This window comes from Colius striatus, chromosome 3 (genome assembly GCF_028858725.1).
Source record: "Colius striatus isolate bColStr4 chromosome 3, bColStr4.1.hap1, whole genome shotgun sequence".
Lineage (NCBI taxonomy): Eukaryota > Metazoa > Chordata > Aves > Coliiformes > Coliidae > Colius > Colius striatus.
This window is the reverse complement of record NC_084761.1, coordinates 70,383,534-70,393,783: the sequence shown is the minus strand read 5'-3', so window position 1 is coordinate 70,393,783 and position 10,250 is coordinate 70,383,534.

The following is a 10,250-nucleotide window of genomic DNA, read 5'->3' as shown; positions in this document are numbered from 1 at the left end:
TTTTCCCAGGAAAGCAAAAATCTTTCTTGATTTCAGTGGTGGACAGTCTGGTCTATTGAGAAAGTACTGTCATTCCCAGAAGGCTTAACCCATTTTGAGATTTATGGGGTTAACTCCCTTACAGTTTGATTTAAAATATTGTCATAATGGGTTGTGTGAAGGTTTCAAATGATTCATTATTAGAGTAATACTGCTTTTTGCAGGAAAACGGCCAACTGTTATTTCCATTCCTCCAGAGTTCTTAAGACTTATAGTCTCTTCCTGGCATAATTTGGAAAACAGTGCTGATTTGCTCCCCTTTGAAAGCAGCTTTAAAGCATGATGGGAAAATGTTACATACCACATATCCTTTCAGTGAAACTGCCATTGCTGCCTTTTAATACTTGGACGGTGCAACACCAACAAGAATCCTGCAGTCATAGTCTTTCTTCATGCACAGAAACATAATTAACTGCCTCCAGAGTGAATAATACTTGATGAAACCAAAGTCTGGGAAACATGTAATCCTACCATGTTGGTGTTTGTGTGTTTATGATGGTAGGGAAGTTTTTCACTTTGAAACCAATAGTAAATGGAGTAATACCATTCTCCTACTTTTGCTTTCTCTCCTGTAAGAACTGAAGCGTGACAAAAGAAATCAGGAAAGGATTTTTCTTTTTCTTCATATTTGTTCTATGTGCACTTGATACTTGTTTATCAATATTGTGTTGAATCTCAAATTCCAGACCATGAGCTGAGCTGCAGCTTGTTAAGAACAAAATAGTTGTGTCAGTGTCTGAGAGTCTGGGTTGCAGAATGCTGCAAGTATTGCCTAGAATGAGATGTTCAGGACTTGGTACGGTGTTATAAAGACAGAAAAAGACAAAAGGCCATGGTAGTATTTCTGATAACAGACCATAGTATTTTTTGAGGGGTAAACTATTTAGGGTAAGTTCTTTGGTGGCAAATGGGTGGTAAAAGACATCCCGGTGAAACTGTTTGGCTTGATTGTCCCATTAGCTCCCTGCCACTTGCATCTGCCTGTTGAACAGCACCCATAAAGACCTTCCTTTTTGTAGCCAACAGAGATGGACCAAATTAGCTTAATTGGTTTAAAGAGAGGATTTTTGATAACCTGACCTGTTTTGTGAGAAATGTGTCAGGGAGCAACCCTATGAGCAGCTGAGAGGGCAGGACAGAAACTGGTGGACTTCCCAGATGGAGTCTGGCTGCAATAACCAGAGGGGATGAGAAGCCCTGAAAGCCAAGCTGCTATGACGCTAACAAACTCTGTCACTCAGCAGGTCTTATTAGCCTGGGCACAGTGCCATGCAGCTGAGAGGACAGCATGTGGTCAGCGGTGGCTCTGGGATCTCTGTAACATGCCCCTGCTGCATAGTGTAGACACCTACTTTGTGTTTTCTTCAGACCATTCACGCTACAACTATTTTTAAGAGGCTACAAAAGCCTTAAACTTGAGTAGATGCACAGAGTTGAAGTCCAAACTAAAATTATTAGTTCATCTAATGTGGGCTCCCATATATCTCAGGATATTAAATTTCACTTATTGATTTTTTTGCAGGCTGGAACTGATCCAAAGCCTACTGCAGCCTCTGGATTTATTCCAGCGAATTCAATGGGTTCTGATTCAGGCTTTGAATTGAGCCTTAACTTTATACATTTTTGATTATTGAAAGGACTCTAATCCCCTCCTGCCTCCATGTGTGCTGATACAGAGACCTCATTTTCTATTGGTTAATGCTGGAATTTGTCACTCTGCAGGAAACATGCAACATTTTAAATTGATGCAGTCAACCAATGGATTTTTTTTCCTGACAGATTTTTGTGGGTATGTTAGTGGAGCCATGTGGCACAGACTCAGGATGCAGTTGACATAAATTATTTCTAAAACTCAATGAGCTGTGAGCATAGAAACAAAAGTATTGTCCTTCAGCTTCAAAAAACAGATCTCTGTCCCCTGAGTCACAGACGGTGTCCCCAGAGGTGGAGGGTGAGTCATACACCCACAGAAGTGAACCAACATCCCCGTCCAGGTAAGTGCTCCCAAAACTTTGTGAAAAAAAAAAAAATCTGGCTGATTGGTAAGGAAAAGCAGACACTTCCCTCACAGCATTCACCAAAATAACCAGTGAAAGCAGGAGGTTTGGTCCAAGGCAAAATGTTGTGGTTTTTTTCTGAAATCAATGCAGAAGAGGGGAGATGGAGAGATGGCAAGGTAAACTCAGCAAAGTAAGGGTAGCATTTGCACTGTGAGCCTGAGCAAGCAGAAGGAAGTATTTCCCTCCACCTTGGGGAAATCTCCATTCTCTGTCTCTCAGCAACCAAGAGACAACAAGCACATGCAAGAGAGAGGAGGCTGGCACAGTACTAGCCCTTATATACTGTTTGTAGAGACTTAGATGTGGGTGCTGAAGAGAGAGAAACCCCCAAGAGCAAGCAACAATGGCAGCTATGTGCAGAATTACTTAAGGAATAGGCACAAACTTTGCTCCATTTATCATATCAAAAAAGAAAATAGTACTGATGTGTTGAAAGGAGAGTGCAAGGGTTAACCTTTTTATAGATAAAAGTAACATTAGGTCCAAACCACTCTGTAAACACGGCTCCCAGCTACTCCTGACTTAAGAGTGCTCCTTTGCTCGTGGTAGTGTAACAAGACAATTCAGCACCTCGCCAAGTTATTTAGCGATGCACTATCATCTCCAGCCAACTTCTGAAGGGTTGTGTGGTGAGAAGAGAGACAAACTGATGCACTAGCAATGTGCTGAGCTCCTCTCAGAGGAGCGTGCCAGGTCTCACTCAAGTTAACAGGTTGCAGTTTTGGTTCTGTTACCCGTCTTTTTTTTTCCTATCTCCTCCCCCAGGATTTTAATTCAACAGCAAGGAGAAACTGTAGCTACCAGCTGATTATTGCGAGCTTCAGAAAAGGGTAATCTCTCTGACAACCTGCCTAGTAACTGCGGAAACTCCAAGCCAACATTGAGCTTCTAACAGGGCAATTAATAAACTATCAGTGCAATTAATAGATTCCATTAATTTACAGTCTTTAAACATCATAATAAAGAGATTTCTTTCTCTCCGCACTGCAGTGGTTTGTGGAGTTTATTCATAATTCAGCACTAATTCTCATCAGTCTATAGTCTTTCTTATTCCATGGCAAAATCTGTTCACAGCCCACTGGTACATGATCTTGCACTTTCTCACACCAGATTTGATGTCATTTCTCCTGGTTCAGTCTTTATCTTCTTTCTTACCTGTTGTCCTTGTCCTCTTGCCAAGCACTGATGCTTCCCAAATTGAAGTTAGTAGACTTTATTGGCAGACTCACTCTCTCTCTGCTGCTCTGGAGATGACTTTGGAGAGCAGCTGTGGCCTTTGCAGTTCTTTGACCTCCTGGAAGAGCCATTATGGAGACTGTGAAATCACTGTCTGCACAGGTCCTCCAGCCTTGAGCTTCATCAGGGCCTTTAGAGACATGGTATCTGAAACTGGCAACTTAATACACTTTAAACTCTGGTTTCTTCTGACTTTTTCATCTCCAAGATGGCCTCTTGATGCTCAAAGGAAGTGAACAAGTTTAGGACAGGCATTCCATATAGATAAAGGGAAATCAGTTAGCTTGTTGGTAATGAGTTTATTTTGAGTTCTTCCTTTTATTTTTAGTGATCCAGTGAGCCCCTGGGTTCTTTATATGAGACTCTTTTTCTGTCATACATGAAGAATCCATTGCTGTTTGTTTGAAACATTTTGTACTTTAATAAATGAAGTTCATGATGACTACTCCTATTAATTTCCTCCCTAATATTTGCCTGCTGTAATGAATGGCTTTATTTATTGGCAGGCCCAAAATCTGAATTTTGACTTTTTGACTCTTCAGCCTTGTCTATACTGTTGTCAGTGGTACTCATCCATTCTGAGACTCTGCTGATGCATCTTTCCAAGGAACTGCATGATACTATATGTGCAGAAGATAAAAATCTACTGGGGCAGAAACCATGACTAGAAAAATTCGTGGACATTGGGAACTATTAAACATGAAGGAGCCAGTAAATCAAGCTGGGTTTGATGGTTCTTGGACTAATTAGAAGAGGAAATAATGGATTATGATAATCTTTCTCTAGAGGAAGTGTCTTGCAACGTTATCTACATTGCTCCAGAGATGCTGCAATGCCCTTCTCGTGTTGGAAAAAAGATTTTTGCTAAGGGATGAAAACACAGGAGAAGCATTGCACAACTTTGCTAGTTTCTGGGAATCTGTCAGGTTATGTTAATAAAGCAGCATTCTTGAAATCAAAGTTTAATGTCACACTGCCACCTTGAAATTATGCCCATAGTTCTAAATTAGGTGATTATCAAAGTGGCAAGTAATATATAACATGCTAAACAAAAGTGATGCATATTTTCTCTCTTTTTGAAAAGGGTCTTGTGAAAATATAAAGTCCAAAGATTAGGAAAACAAACTAAGTAAGAACAAATCATGTGACAAAAATATTTCAAGGGGATTTCAGAAGAAATTCTAGAGATGGCATTTCAAAACTGTGTGCTATCAGGGCTTGATTTTTTCAAAGTTCTTCTTAGTGGGAATCATAACAAGCTGATACTGATCAAAGTTAGTAATGAAGTAAATTTCAGGCCAGGGTAAATCTTTTTGATCTATGTCATCCCACTCTTTAGAAAAATGAGTGACCTTTGTACCTCAAAATCCTTTCAATATGAGTATAGGAAATCAAAAATCTTTCTAAAATTTTTTGTTCAAAGCAGTTGTCAAATAAAGTAAAAATTAGCAGCAAAAATCATCCTGAATATTGCGTGTAATCACATTCTTATAAGTTTGTTTTTGTATGAATGTTATCTCCATTACTGAAAATAGTGTGTATCTCATTTTCTTGAGGAAGCATACCACACACTTGCCAATATTTTCATGAAATTATGTATTTTTTGAAACTCTCCTGTCTTTTGAAGTACTACAGGAATGCTGAGAATTACTCTGCCTGTCACTCTGCCTGTTGAACCTATGCCCAGCCACATTAGCTCTAATCAGATAGTACCGGTGTCAGAAGGGAGAAGAAGCTGGAAAGGAGCTCTTTGCATTTCTTTGGTCCCATCCTGTTTTTCACCATTCTCTCTTCTCAAAATTGTTTACAGTAGTCTTGGATCAACTAGGTTGACTAAACTCTTCACAATTTCCTTCTCTCTTGTGCAGGTTTCTCCTGACTCAGTCCAGAACTGCAGGAAGCATCTGCCCTGCCTGTGCCACCAGCACAGCTCAAAGCCTCAGTGCTGGTTTTGCCACAACCTGTCTTTCTCTTGACCCAATTTTTCTCTATCACTGATCCAGCAAATGGAAATGTGCTTCAATCTGAGGACAGACAGACGGAGGAAGAGTCTCAGGATGTGTCTGTCTGTTGCAATAGCTTGAAAGCGCGCCAACAAAACTGTATCACTGCACAAAGTAGTAAACAAGCCCAGAGTATGGATTTGAGATGGCCTGGGTGTTCAGTGACAGCTCTTGAACTGCAGAAAGTCAACATGTAGCAGGAACGTGTGTCATTCTTCTTTCTTCTTTTTTTCTTTTCATTTTTTTTTTCTATATGCTCTGAGAAAACGAAATATAAAAAGGAAACCCAAAAATATGTGTGGAAGATGAGAACCTGACGGTGTTTTAAGTGGGTTTTTCTAGTTAACAATTTGTGCCTTCTTATTTTTGTCAAAAAAGAGGAGATTTCTTTGAGAAAATTAAAAGCACTCCCACAAGTGACTGTTCAAAACTTCCAACAAAAAGCAGTGACCTGTTTTTGCTAGTGGAAGCCTTTTCATTTATGTTAGCAGCCGCCAGAAGGCCATTTGAAGCAGTGATTTTGCACTCTTACCCACAGAGGGATTTTGAAAGGAAGACATCCTACTGGGCTATACTCACTCTCCTGAGTCTGAAAAAGAACCTCTGACATGAGGTGATGTATATATGGGCATAGCATATTGAACTTTTTTAACCACCTTATAATGAGTTTTGGGAACATTGATATTTCCATACTACCCAGACCCTAGGTAACATGCCAAGCAGCAAGACTTTTTATTTATACGATATCCAGAGGTATGGGTTTTGACCAAATGCTTATGGATTACTTCTTCTGTAGTTAATGAAATGTTATTTTCTTCTTAATGACTGGTAAAGAGAAATGCTTGACAAAATATGCTATGGTGCATAATTAATTGCTTTTCAAGATGAAAAGCTATTATACTACCTCTGAGTAATGTTGCTCACTACATTTAGTAAAATGTTTAGTACAATGCAGCTTTTTGTGACGTTTTAAAAAGTCTCTTACACCAGTGTAAACCAGGAGAAACGCCACACACTTCAGCATGCTTGACTATCTGTTCTGCTGCACTTGTCCTGTGCTTCTGAGATGCCACCATCAGCAGAATTCAGTGAGAGAAGCGGGAAGCAGGGAGGGCAGTGGTTCACCAGCCTGCAGCAGGCATAGGCATCCTGGTAAAGTTAAGACTTTTTTTGACCCAGTTGTCCTCAGGATTAGAATGTGTAAGTTTTAATAGCTGTGAGCTCACTGCAGAAGCCTCATTATCTGCATTCTTCCTCTACACGACAGCAGCAAATCCAAAATCTCCAGCAGATGCAGCGTACAACCCCTTTGAAGAGTGTCAGATGTTGGCAGTGCAATTCATTTTACACTTATGGAGCATCAGCCCAGTTGCTCTGCAGGGAGTAAGGGGCTGGCTCAGTAATATCAGGTAGCTAAGAAGCCAGGGCCAGGGAATTGCCAGGAGTATATGTGCTAGAAAAGTAAGATGTCCACTGCCTGAGCACAGAAAGTAGAATAATGGAATACAATACATATAGGAAGAAAAGAAGCAATAACTGAAATCAACCCTGGCAGGGCTATGGAAGGATTTCATGAAGCTCTGAATCTACTTTAGGAAATCTACTCTTCTGCAGGGTGCTGAGCTGCCACACTAGCCTGGCTTCAGACAGCAAAGGATCTCCTGGCCCCATCACTCTGATAATTTCCACTGAAGGTCCTCTGGCAGCCTGTGTGCCCGCCCCACCAACTCTGTCCCACCAGCTCTGTGCTCAGTGGAATCCCACTATATTCCTTCCAGAGGCGCCTCTACATCCTCAGGGGTAGGAGCTGATTTTAGACAGCATGCAAGAGCACTTGAAATGCCTGCGTAGAGCCTGCTGCTATGTTGTAAGAGGACGAGGAATCTAAGGGAACGGTCAACTTGTTGAGGTTTAGGAAACAGTCTGGTATTTAGACTAGAGTAAAAACAAATGTTCCCTGCAAGAGCAGATGAGGATGCTGTGTTTCACTTCCTGGAATTTAGAGCTGGCAAAGATAGAATCCTTTTAATTCATATCATATCAAGGTCTTCTGCACATTCCTTCTGAATGGGAGATGCTGAAGTGGAAAGTTTTTTGTGTGTTTCCAAAACAAAGTCCTTTCCGTTGTATTCTTAGCATAGATTGGATGAGTGAAAAAAAAACCACTATAAACTTCTCTTAGAACCCCATCTTTAGGACATTGATTTCTCGAAGACATGCAACAGACCCCTGTAGATACAGCTTGTGACACAGAATGTTGGCCAATTGGTATCCAGATTTTCTGGTTTACCATTTCAATTTTCCAAAAGTAAAAAAACTCTAACAGGCACCCTAACAGGCTCATGTTCTTGGTCTGGTTCTTTGCTCACTGTAACTTTGTGGATTTAAACAATTATGCCTTATTTAGATCAGTGAAGTCACTCCATCTGCAAAGTGTTTGTTTTTTTGTTTTTTCCTATACAGCTAGGACTAAACACAAGCTGGCCTGTTTCATTTACTTGGTCAAACGCAGCCTCCTGGACTGTAAATTCAACAAGTATTTCATGTATGATATACACGGGCCCAAAGGTTTCCAAACTAATATTAACAGAATCATTAGGCAATCTAAACTTGCACCTTTGTAGTCTTGTAGCTGCTTTAGTTAATTTCTAAGTGCACAATTAATTTAAATCCCAACAAGAGGACACAAGCCTCTGCCTATGCTTTCTCCACAGCTGTTGCTTGTACGCTGGATCTTCCTTGCCCCAGACAAACTCACACTCCTAATGTGGACCTAATCACTATGTCTGCTTTAATCATAATCAAAAACACTCCCCATCTATCTGGAGAATTTAGAGACTGGCATCAATGTGTTTCAATAAGCCTGGAGACCTGGCAGCATGACCATAAAAGCTAGGAGGACACAAGATTTGCCTGTGTCCTCTGTATGTGTCATTTCTTGCACTGTGATCTGGTTCAGGTTCCAGGTCTCAGTGTAATCCCTGGCTTTGGGAGACCAGTCCGTGCACAAACTGTGCCAAGATCTTTCCCAAGAGACCTCAGCTTTGGAGTTGCCTATCAAGCCACAGGACACCTTTGGCATCAGGGGCAGTTCATCCGGTTTTGGAAGCAGATAAAGCTTCAGATAGTAATAAACACTGGAGAGTGGATTTTTATCATTTTATCATTTGTGCTTGTCACGGTTTAGGCTCATCTGGGAACAAAGAACCACGATCAGCCATAAGTACCAAGGGTCCTTGGGATGCCCTTAAGGACAGGGAGGGCTCAATTGCCACTTATGGTCCTGGGCAAAGCAGACAAGACTGCTCAACTTGGGGAAGAAAACAGAAATTAATTTAATCCACCATCAACCAGAAACGTAAAATCCCAAAACATAACAACCAGAAAACAACACAGAGTGCTACAATGATGCTGAGCATAACCAGCCCTCTCAGACCACCTCTCTTCTGTTCTTCTCTTTGTTCTTCAGAGCCTTAATCCCAGTGTCTTTATCTCCACCCCCTCCACTCTCAATGGCTCAGAGGGGCAGGGAATGGAGGTTTCAGTCAGTCTTTTCCTGAGGACTCCTGCTGCTTGTCTCTCCTCAGGTTAGGAGGGCTCCTTGCTGGTCCTCCTTGCTCCCACATCGGGTCCCTCACAGGCTGGGCAGCCCTGCATAGGCTGCTCCAATGTGCATTTATCCCAAAGGCTGCAGCTCCTTTCTGCCTCTTGTGTGGGTCTGCTCTGCGGCCCGCAGGCTCTCCAGCACAGCCTGCGCCATGGCAACCTCCCCATAGTCTCCTGCCCGTCTGGGCGCACTCATCCAGAGCTGCTGGTGGCTCTCAGGCCTGTCATTGGGTTGCAAGGGCACAGCCTGCGTTCTTACTGCGGGTTGCTGAGTGGTCTCCAGTCAGGCACTCCTCATTCCTTTCTCCTTCTCCGGCTGTGGTGTCTGCATGGCCATCTCCATCTTGCACGCCTCCTGCACCTCCTCTTCTGCTGCATATTTCCCATCATAAATAGTGATGCCAGAGGTACCAGATTGGCCCAACTGGGCTGGAGGTGGATCCACCTCAGAGCCAGGGGATGTTTCAAGAACTGCTTACTGAGACCAGCACCACAGCCCCCTCCCCCTGTTAAAGCGGCTCCACACAAACCCATGACAATACTTTCATTTCGTTTAATCATGCAGAGGAAAGTCAGTCTCTCTTTCTGCAAAAGATGTGAAACAGTGACATTGCAGCCTGCTGTGGAAGGACCATACATGTGTAACACCACCCAAACTTATCCTGTCTCAGCTCTGCCTCCACTGCTAACCTGAAAAATGAAACAAAGCACAAATACAAAAATTCTTCTTGGCTATTTTAGGGCTCCTGTAACAATTTCTCTTCCTTCTTCTCTCCTTCCTGTAGTCCTCAGAGCTGAACCCTCCTAATGCTCCAGGGCTTGAGCCAACAGGGCACTATTTTCCAGAACTCCGAAGCCTTGGAAAAGGAAAGAGTGGCCCCTTTCATGGCCCGTCTGGTTGGTGGTTGCACTTTTCCCATCTCCGTTCTGCCTCAAGGACTGACAAGTTGCTGCCAGCACATGCCAGAACGCATGTCCTCTAGTGTGTTCCTGTCTTGCCTCTCTGGCCACATCTGCAGGCTCAGTGTATGGTGAGACTGGTCCTCAGGTCTCCTCAGCAAATGTTAGAGCCCCAAGTCCACATGGGTTAGTCATTCCATCGCTATATCAATGTGGCATTTTAAAGCTCTGATGTCATAATGACATCAGATTTCTCAATGCTGATTCCTTACCAAAGAAAGACACAGTGCCGGGATATTTTAACTTTACCATCTGCTCTCAGAATCCAAATAGTGTAAAAACAGTCACTCCTGGTACATTTTAACTTCTGCTGAAAGCTTTTCTCCCTGAAGGATAGCTTGCCACA